This window comes from Onychostruthus taczanowskii, unplaced genomic scaffold (assembly GCF_017590055.1).
Source record: "Onychostruthus taczanowskii isolate IOZ18803 unplaced genomic scaffold, ASM1759005v1 scaffold54, whole genome shotgun sequence".
Classification (NCBI taxonomy): domain Eukaryota; kingdom Metazoa; phylum Chordata; class Aves; order Passeriformes; family Passeridae; genus Onychostruthus; species Onychostruthus taczanowskii.
The window spans coordinates 4,296,862-4,304,981 of record NW_024503013.1 but is presented as its reverse complement, the minus strand read 5'-3'; positions in this window follow the sequence as shown (position 1 = coordinate 4,304,981).

The following is an 8,120-nucleotide window of genomic DNA, read 5'->3' as shown; positions in this document are numbered from 1 at the left end:
TGGGTAAATTATTTCATGCAAGTGTAATGGCCTTTGTAAGTCTGATGGTGTGGCCTCTGTTCTGACAACCAGATCTGAGCCTGTGAGCAGAAGTCTAAGTAGGTACTTTGGATGCATACAGCTATATTCTACTGACACCCTGAGGCTGCTTTTGGCTTAATTAGAATTCCTGCTTAAAAATTAAGGTACCAAATGAAGATTGCAGACTTGTGCTGGCAGATATTACTACTTTTATGTTGAGAGCTTTGTAACAAGCTGGCACCTAGATAAGGGCCACAGCCAGATTAATCTGCCTGAGATACAAACAGGAGAAATGTAGAGGATATTGTAGATAGTTAGCTAGCTAACAAAGATCATGCTGGAAGCAAGAAGGAGACGAAGATAACAGCGGCAAGGTCACTGTGCCCTTGCCAAACTTGAGGTTGTGGGAGAAGCTCGTTAGCTAGCAAGAATGAAGGAACGATAGTAGAAACCATAACAAGGTGAACACAAGAATGTAAACGTAGACGTAGTTGACTGATAAATGACTAACCAATGATGAGCTCAATTTTTGCAATATGCATTAGCCTTATTAACACTGCTATAAATGTGTGTGCCTATCCAATAAACTTTTGAGGCTTGTTGTTCATCATCTGGTGTGCAAGCCTTCCTTCTCCATCACTTTTAATTATGAGTTTTAATCTCCCCATTGACAGCATTGGCTAGATTAGCTGGCAGCAACAAATCTTAAAGGAGATGGACCTGAAAAGATAATTAAAGAATCATCCTTGCAAATAGACATTGTTCTAAAATGTCGAGTATGCCTAGAAAATCAGAGTGCTAGAGATTAGTTGGCAGCTTCCTGGTACATGTCTTAAATACAGCAATGAAAAGAGACCATTTTCCGTATGATTGATGGGTATTGTATTCAAAGGTTCATTCCATTTCCTCCCTAGGAAAAAAACAAACAAACAAACAAAAAAACAACAACTGGAAAACAAATAAATTTTTTAGTTAAACACAGAGAACATTCAAGGACATTAAACTGTTTCCAGGGGCCTGTGTTTTATATTTGCAGCTGATGGTTCCCAACTGTCATAAGATAGCATAAGATTTGTGTGGCCATTTTTAGGACTGGTAATGTGTTGGTTATTTCCCAGTCTTGTTTCAACTGTAATATAAAGGAACATATAGGGTGTAGCATATTAAGATAAACCAATTGAGTGTTTCAAATAAAGAGTACCTTGGTTTAACTGCACTTAATATCTGGAATATCAGGAATGATACTTCAAACTATGAGAAGTTGCCATTTAAAGACATATAATCTCTGATGCTACAAAACTGCACTTCTTTTGTTTTCTTTTTCTAGTAGTATGTCTTCAGTTTGTAAATCTCAGTTTGGTGAACTCAAATTGTTTAGTTATTGACCATTCTGGTCACAAGAAACCTTTCTGGTGACTTTAATTTTGTTTTGCATGTCTCCCTCTGAAGTATGCCCTGTATTGTCCCATTGCCAAACAAGAAGCCAGCACAGACAGTCCCTTGGCATAGGATTTGTGGGATTCTTGTTAGTATGGCTGTATATAGAATTTAAGTTATTTACAGAAGGGGTACTGTACAGAAGGGGAAACCTGCACACCCATTTCCAGGCTGGGTATCGATCTGCTAGGTGTTCTAATCTATAAAGATAGGATGCACTTCATTTAGCGGCTCATTGTAAAATGAGTTAAAATTGAGGAGAGAAAGGCATCTATGGCTTTCAGTGGACACAGATTTTGCTGACATGTTCTATATTCATCAACCAGAAGTTGTTACTGTGCAGCATGCTCTAATTAATATTCCTTATACAGAACAGTGCAAATGATACTGTACTATTCAGAATTACACAAAGATATAATACAAGTATAGAAGGGAATGGTCCTTTAGTTACAAAGGTCCTTTAATTACAGAAAGCTTTTCTTCTCTATCATTTCATTTTTTAGCTGTGGGTGTGTCTGTAGAAATCACACATGAGCAGACAAACCCAGGTATGTATTTCTAGTGCAATTCTCAGTGAGACAGAAGGCTGCTAATACCCGTATCAAAGGGACTCACAACCATATATTTTCCATGTATTATCGCCCCTTGCCTCAGCTTTTCCCCAGCCTCATCTGATCCAACAGTTTTGGGATTTGTGCTTCTGTCAGGCTGCCCTTGGCAGGGGGCTCGCAGGCGAGGCTGTCTAACAAAAACAAGCCTTCAGAAGCAAAAACCAAGCTCAGCTTTGAGTCCAGTAAAGCTTTATTATACAAGCCATTTAAAACTGATAGCGTTTTTCCCGGTCTCTCCTCCCCTGCCAAGGGCCTGATTCCCCGATTCCAAACCCGGCAGGGATCGCGGTGCGGCCCGTCTGCTCGGGACAGCCGCTAGGGAGCGCCAACCTCCCCTCCCCTCTCTATTTCTGTGTGTATTTTGCCTACAATCTCCTCCAGCAGTGAAGTCACATGTTACTTCCCTGAACTGCAGCAGCCCAGGATGCACGGGGTGTCAGGAGGCACAGCCCGTTCTCTGTTCTTTTTGCAGCCCAGGGCTGCAGTCACCGGTGTTTGCTTTCCATGAGCAAACCCTCAGAGCAATGCCCATCAGGGTTTCCGTGTACTCTGGTTTTCCTCTTGCACTGTGTACAGTGCTGTGCAATGGTTTAGGGGGGATTTTATGTTTAACTCTAGGCAAGAGGGGCTCATGATAATGTATTTTTACACAGAAAAGTTTGGTAAAGGTAGTGAAAGTTTGCATGCTTTTAAAAAATTATTTGAATGGATTCATGGAAGATGAACCTCTAAGATGATTGAGTCCCACCACTGTCAGATCCACCAATAAACCACGTCCCTAAGCACCACATCTACACATTTTTTAACTCCTCCAGGGATGGTGATTGCACCATCTGTTCCAATGCTTGACCACCCTTCCAGTGAAGAAAATTTTCCTAATATCCAATCTAAACCTCACCTGGTGCTGTTATGTTCACAGGCATTGTCACTAGGAGAGGGAGCTCCTGCACCAGAGGTTCCTGGAGACTAAGTTCTGTTTTACCTTGATAGCTTCCACAGGCATCTGCTCTAGCCTCCCATCAGGTATGAGGCTTGCTTAGATGGACCTCTGGATGAAGACTGTGTAATGGGAATATGTGGAGTGGGTAATCTTCTGTAAGTGCTCAGAAACTGCATTTATAGAGATGGATGTAGGAAGCACTTCCTAGTTAAGGTGGGATAGATAAGCTTTGGCTGTGGTTTAATATCACTGTGCTTAACTCCTCTTGTGCCTGGGTCCCTGTCAGATCCTCATTTCTCTGATGCACCTGACTTTTCATGAAGAAGTAATGCATGGCATTTCCCAGGTGGGCATTAGAGGACACTTTGACCAGGTGCTGGTCAGAACATTCATCAGGTCGGGACTTCTGAGTGCACCATGTACCCACACTAAGTGCAGAGGGAGAAGATGTCACTCTCTCCCTCCTTGTGTCTCTTTTCCTGGACCATGTACAAAAACATAGGTTTGTGTCCCTCAGCTGAAGCAGGGTTGGGGAAACTATGAAATATACAGGAAAATGAAGTCAATTCTTCCAGTTTTAGCTATTTTGTGGTATTTAGCTGCAGACAAAAAAATGTCAAAATCCAATTAATTTTCGACAATGAACAGATGTAAAATAGAAATTATTTTTCTTCTTTTTTTATTGCAAAACTAAATATACAAGTTATGAAACAGAACTCACACAAGAACAACAGAACTCACAGGCACACAAGTACAAAACTGAGTATCTAAAAAACAAGATTTCATATTTTATGTCTCCTGCCTATGACAGCAGATTAATTTTTGTATTTGCAGCTATTTCTTCCTCATAATATTCAATAAGGTCCTGTATTGTTGCAAGGTTAAATATTTTTCAAACTTTTCTAGCATTATGGTTTAATTATGATCAAATCACATTGGCAGTCCTCTAAAATGCCAAGTAATAAACAAAATTCAGCAGGCCAGAGTACAAAAGTTGAGAAGGTCCTCACAATATAAAAGAATATTTTGTACAAAGCCTTTTAGCTATTACAATTTTAATAGCTTCTTTTCTTTCCAGAAATTGCAATCAGAAGAAAAAGTACACTCTATTTTCTAGTGAAATATTTGACAGAATTCAGCTATGTAACTTTTCAAATTTTGCTTTATATTCTTTTCCTAATACCTTTTAGATGCTCCAACTATTTTTCTGCATTTTCTGTCCTTTTAAATTAATAATTACAAGACATAAGCAGAAGTAACTCCTGCATTCTAATGGAAATGAATGACTGATTAGTGCTTATCATTCTAAAACACTGCATTCCATCTGTGTGTCCAGATTTCGGTAGTGGGAGGTCTGCACTACAGGAATGGCTTCTGTGAGAAGCTGCTGGAAGCTTGCTCCATGTCCAGTGGAGGCAATGGCAGCTGGCTCCAAGATGGACCCACTGCTGGCCACATCCCAGCCTGTCAGTGGTAGCACCTCTGGGATAATGTATTTGAGATGGCCAAAAAACCCTGCTATTCTTGTTGAATATTAATCTGATCCCCTGTAGAACCTGCTTTTTTTTTTTTTTTTTTTTTTTTTTTTTTTTTTTTTTTTGCTTGGGATTAACATCAGGCAAATTGTCATCGAATTCCCTCAGACAACCTTCAGCCAGAGAGAGAAGTGAGAAAGTGTGAGAGGAGCAGCCCTGCAGACCCCAAGGTCAGTGCAGAAGGAGGGGCAGGAGGTTCCAGGCACCAGAGCAGAGATTCCTGTGCAGCCCATGGTGCAGACCACGGTGAGGCAGCTGTGCCCCTGCAGTGCCTGGAGGTGCATCAGAGCTGTAGCCTGTGGGAGACCCCACACTGGAGTAGGTGGATACCCAAAGGAGGTATTTTTCTGGAAGCTGAAGTCTCAGTTTAGGACCCACAATTAGTAAATCAAAGCAAAAGATTTTTAGCTAAAATATTTATTTCAATTTAGTATTGGATATATTGGGGCAAGGTGTTCCTTTGTCTTGTATTTATAGAGTGTGCTCCAGCTATGTTATATAGTTCTCTATTGAATTGAATCAACTGTGATTAATCTGCTTCACAGAAGTAGCTGTAAATTAATTTTAGCCTGAAAGACTGTATGCTTCTGTTCACTTTGAAAAATATACCTGACAAACTTTTATTTGGTGAGTTTGTCAATAATTTTGTGAAGGACTACTTGGAGGATGCCTTGGCTTAATTTATTTTCTGGGCTGTAACGAAACAAGATTTAAAACAATAGGAAAATTCTGTAGCTGGTTTGGACGCAAACAAACCTAATTTTATTGAATAGTTGATGCTGTTCATTGAAAAACCTCTGTCTTTCTACATCGCTACTTACAATTAATTACTGAAGACAGTAATTGTACATATGGATTCACTACCAGATGCAGTTAATATCATCAACAGCAGGTATAGTCCAATTATTTACACACTTGTTTCTCAAATTACAGAAAGGAAGTGCTCAAGCTCCAGATTCAACATTTTTAGTAGCTACCCAGAAGCAAGGAAAACTTACATTTATGCATCATTGAGCCAAATGTGCCTTTCCTGATTATAGTTAAGGGAAAGGACTCTTTGGAATAGGGACTCTACCTGCCTGGAATTTTCTAAGTCAAGGATGTGAAGGAGGGATACGTGAGTCTGCTTTAGGCCTGCTTCATGGTAGAGAGCCTTGCAATGCACTGAAGCGTGTGTTCTTAGATTAAGACACGGCTTAAAAAGAGAGCCAAACTCTCTTCAGAGAAAACTTTCAAAACCCATTTTAAATGGGAGTGAAGTATGTTCTTTTGTAGTTTATGTTTATTACAGAATCAGGTCTGCTGGTCACATAAATATGTGATTATTCTTGTTGCTGCATAGGCAGATCTCAGCTGATCCATTTGGTCCAAATTGTATAAGGCTTCTTTGAAGAGGCTGATCTTTAGAAAATGTGAAGTTCCTTAGCTATAAACACCAAAAATATTACAGAGGCTTTTGATGGCACCTCTATGTAACAGCGATCATTTGAGTCCTTTACAGGTATGAGTATATTGAGTTGATTAAATTCTTGAGGTAGAGGGATGTTTCCTTGTTTCTGAATTTGCATACCTATGCAAGGATTTTTTTCAGGAATACTGAAAGCATTTCAAGGTGTTTGCTTGTTAAATGGCCCTCTGTACATGGTTCTTATAATATTAAAAAAATTCTTTTATTGCTGGTGAAGCATAAATAAATTTTATGTGAAGCATAAATTTTAGTGGAGCTGACGAAGTTTTAGAAATTTTTCTGACCAACTGTTTTCTATTGAGAAATACTGGGTTTAGAAGCTTCTGGAAGCTTATTTGCTATATTGTTTTCTTTTAACTTGCTGATTTTTCATCTGTGTTCTTCAGTTGCTCTTCAGAAGCTCAGTGCAACCAGAGGTCTGGGACCCCAGATGGGATCTAAAAATCCCCTTTGATATGTGGAGTGAAACTCCACAGGTGTTTGAGAGGTGGCAAAAGCACAGCAGCAGTGACCAAGCCCTGCAGCAGCTATTGTACTCCAAGGAATCAGCTGTGGCCCAGGAGCAATCAGCTGAGAGCTGAGAGCAAATAAAAGCCCTGCTTTGCATAGATTGCCTCTGCTTGGTGCCAAGCAGCATCTCTGTGTGTTCCTGTCCCCTGACAGTCCTGGGCGTAGGGGCTCGGGGAGCCAGCACTCCTCCCTGCCTTCCCAGCCCCTGCTGCAGTCATAGCTTCCCTCAACAGGATAGTCTCAAATGACATTGCCCTTGCTTTCCACTAATTTGATTCCACGTGCCTCCCACACCCATGCCTCCCACACCCACCATTTCCTGTGGACCGGGATTTGGGGAGGAAAGGATAACTGGGCAGCATAAAATTTGCTAGAGCTTGGTGTGGAGTTATCTGTAGGGGGAAAGGAAGGAAAGCTGATGGCCATTTGTTGATCTAGACAAGGTCAGGGAACCCTGCTTTCTCAGCTATGTCCTACACCCTTAAAATGTTTACATTGGCATGGAACTAAACATGTTCACTAGACACCTAGCACATGCCTGTCCCTGACTGAGCTCTCTTCATCTCTCTGCCTCCTCAGAGCTCTGACACAGGTTGAAACCCTCTGATCCACACCAGGAAAATCATCCGCTGCTTTTATTTTGCTCTGCTTCTTGCCTTTGCTATTTTGTTAAGTCTTTCTAGTTTGTTTCTGGTCTCAGCCTGTCCATCAAAGCTGGTTCCTGTGAAAGGGAGAGGATGGAAATGCTGTCTGGAGAAATAAGTCACACGTGAAACATGCACTTTTATGCCAGTGAGATTTTCCTTACTTGTTATTGTCCTGCTCATTACTCAGTACTCAGGTACTCTTCTGTATCCTCTCAGAGTTACTAGTACAGAAATTGGCTAATTCTGTATAATGTCCATCTTAGGATTAACTTCATGATGGAGAAATCCCTCCTCTGACCCGGTGATGAGCTCATTTGAGCACGTAGAAGCCATGACAGCATAAGGGGCTTATTATTAACCTGGGAGTCCACGGTGAGTCTTGTAGGCAAGACAGTGAAATTTTAAGGTGCTGGTATGGAGATGCAGAAAATTACCTAATGGAGAGGGGCTAGGAATCAGTTCCATGGGTTGACTGAAGACAGGTGAAAAAGACAGAAGAAGGTGCAGAGGTATCAAGGAGAGGACTGAGCTGGGGTGGAGAGAGGTGGAGGGTGATGCAGAACTGAAGACTAGACTACAGGCAGCACTGTCTTTGAAGAATTATGAAGGTGAGGTAAAGAAGTATGAATCTGTTGCACAAATGGAAAGGATGCCAGTGGATGCATGGAAAAAGGCAGGAGATATAATTTTTTTTGTAACTTTGGTTAGAGAGATGCAGGGTGTTTTGATTTCTAAACCAAAATTTCCACAGAACTTCAGAAAAGTGGGAATCAGTTTGGCTAAGCCATATGGTAGTGTCAGTTACATACATACATACATGACACTCTCAGTTAAATGATATCCTGTTATGCTTTTCTTACACAAACAGGTTACCACTTTGAAATTACTGAGTCTGGGAAAATATCCCTCATGAGCTCTCATTTGTCTTTGCATAAATGAGAGAGTTTCCCA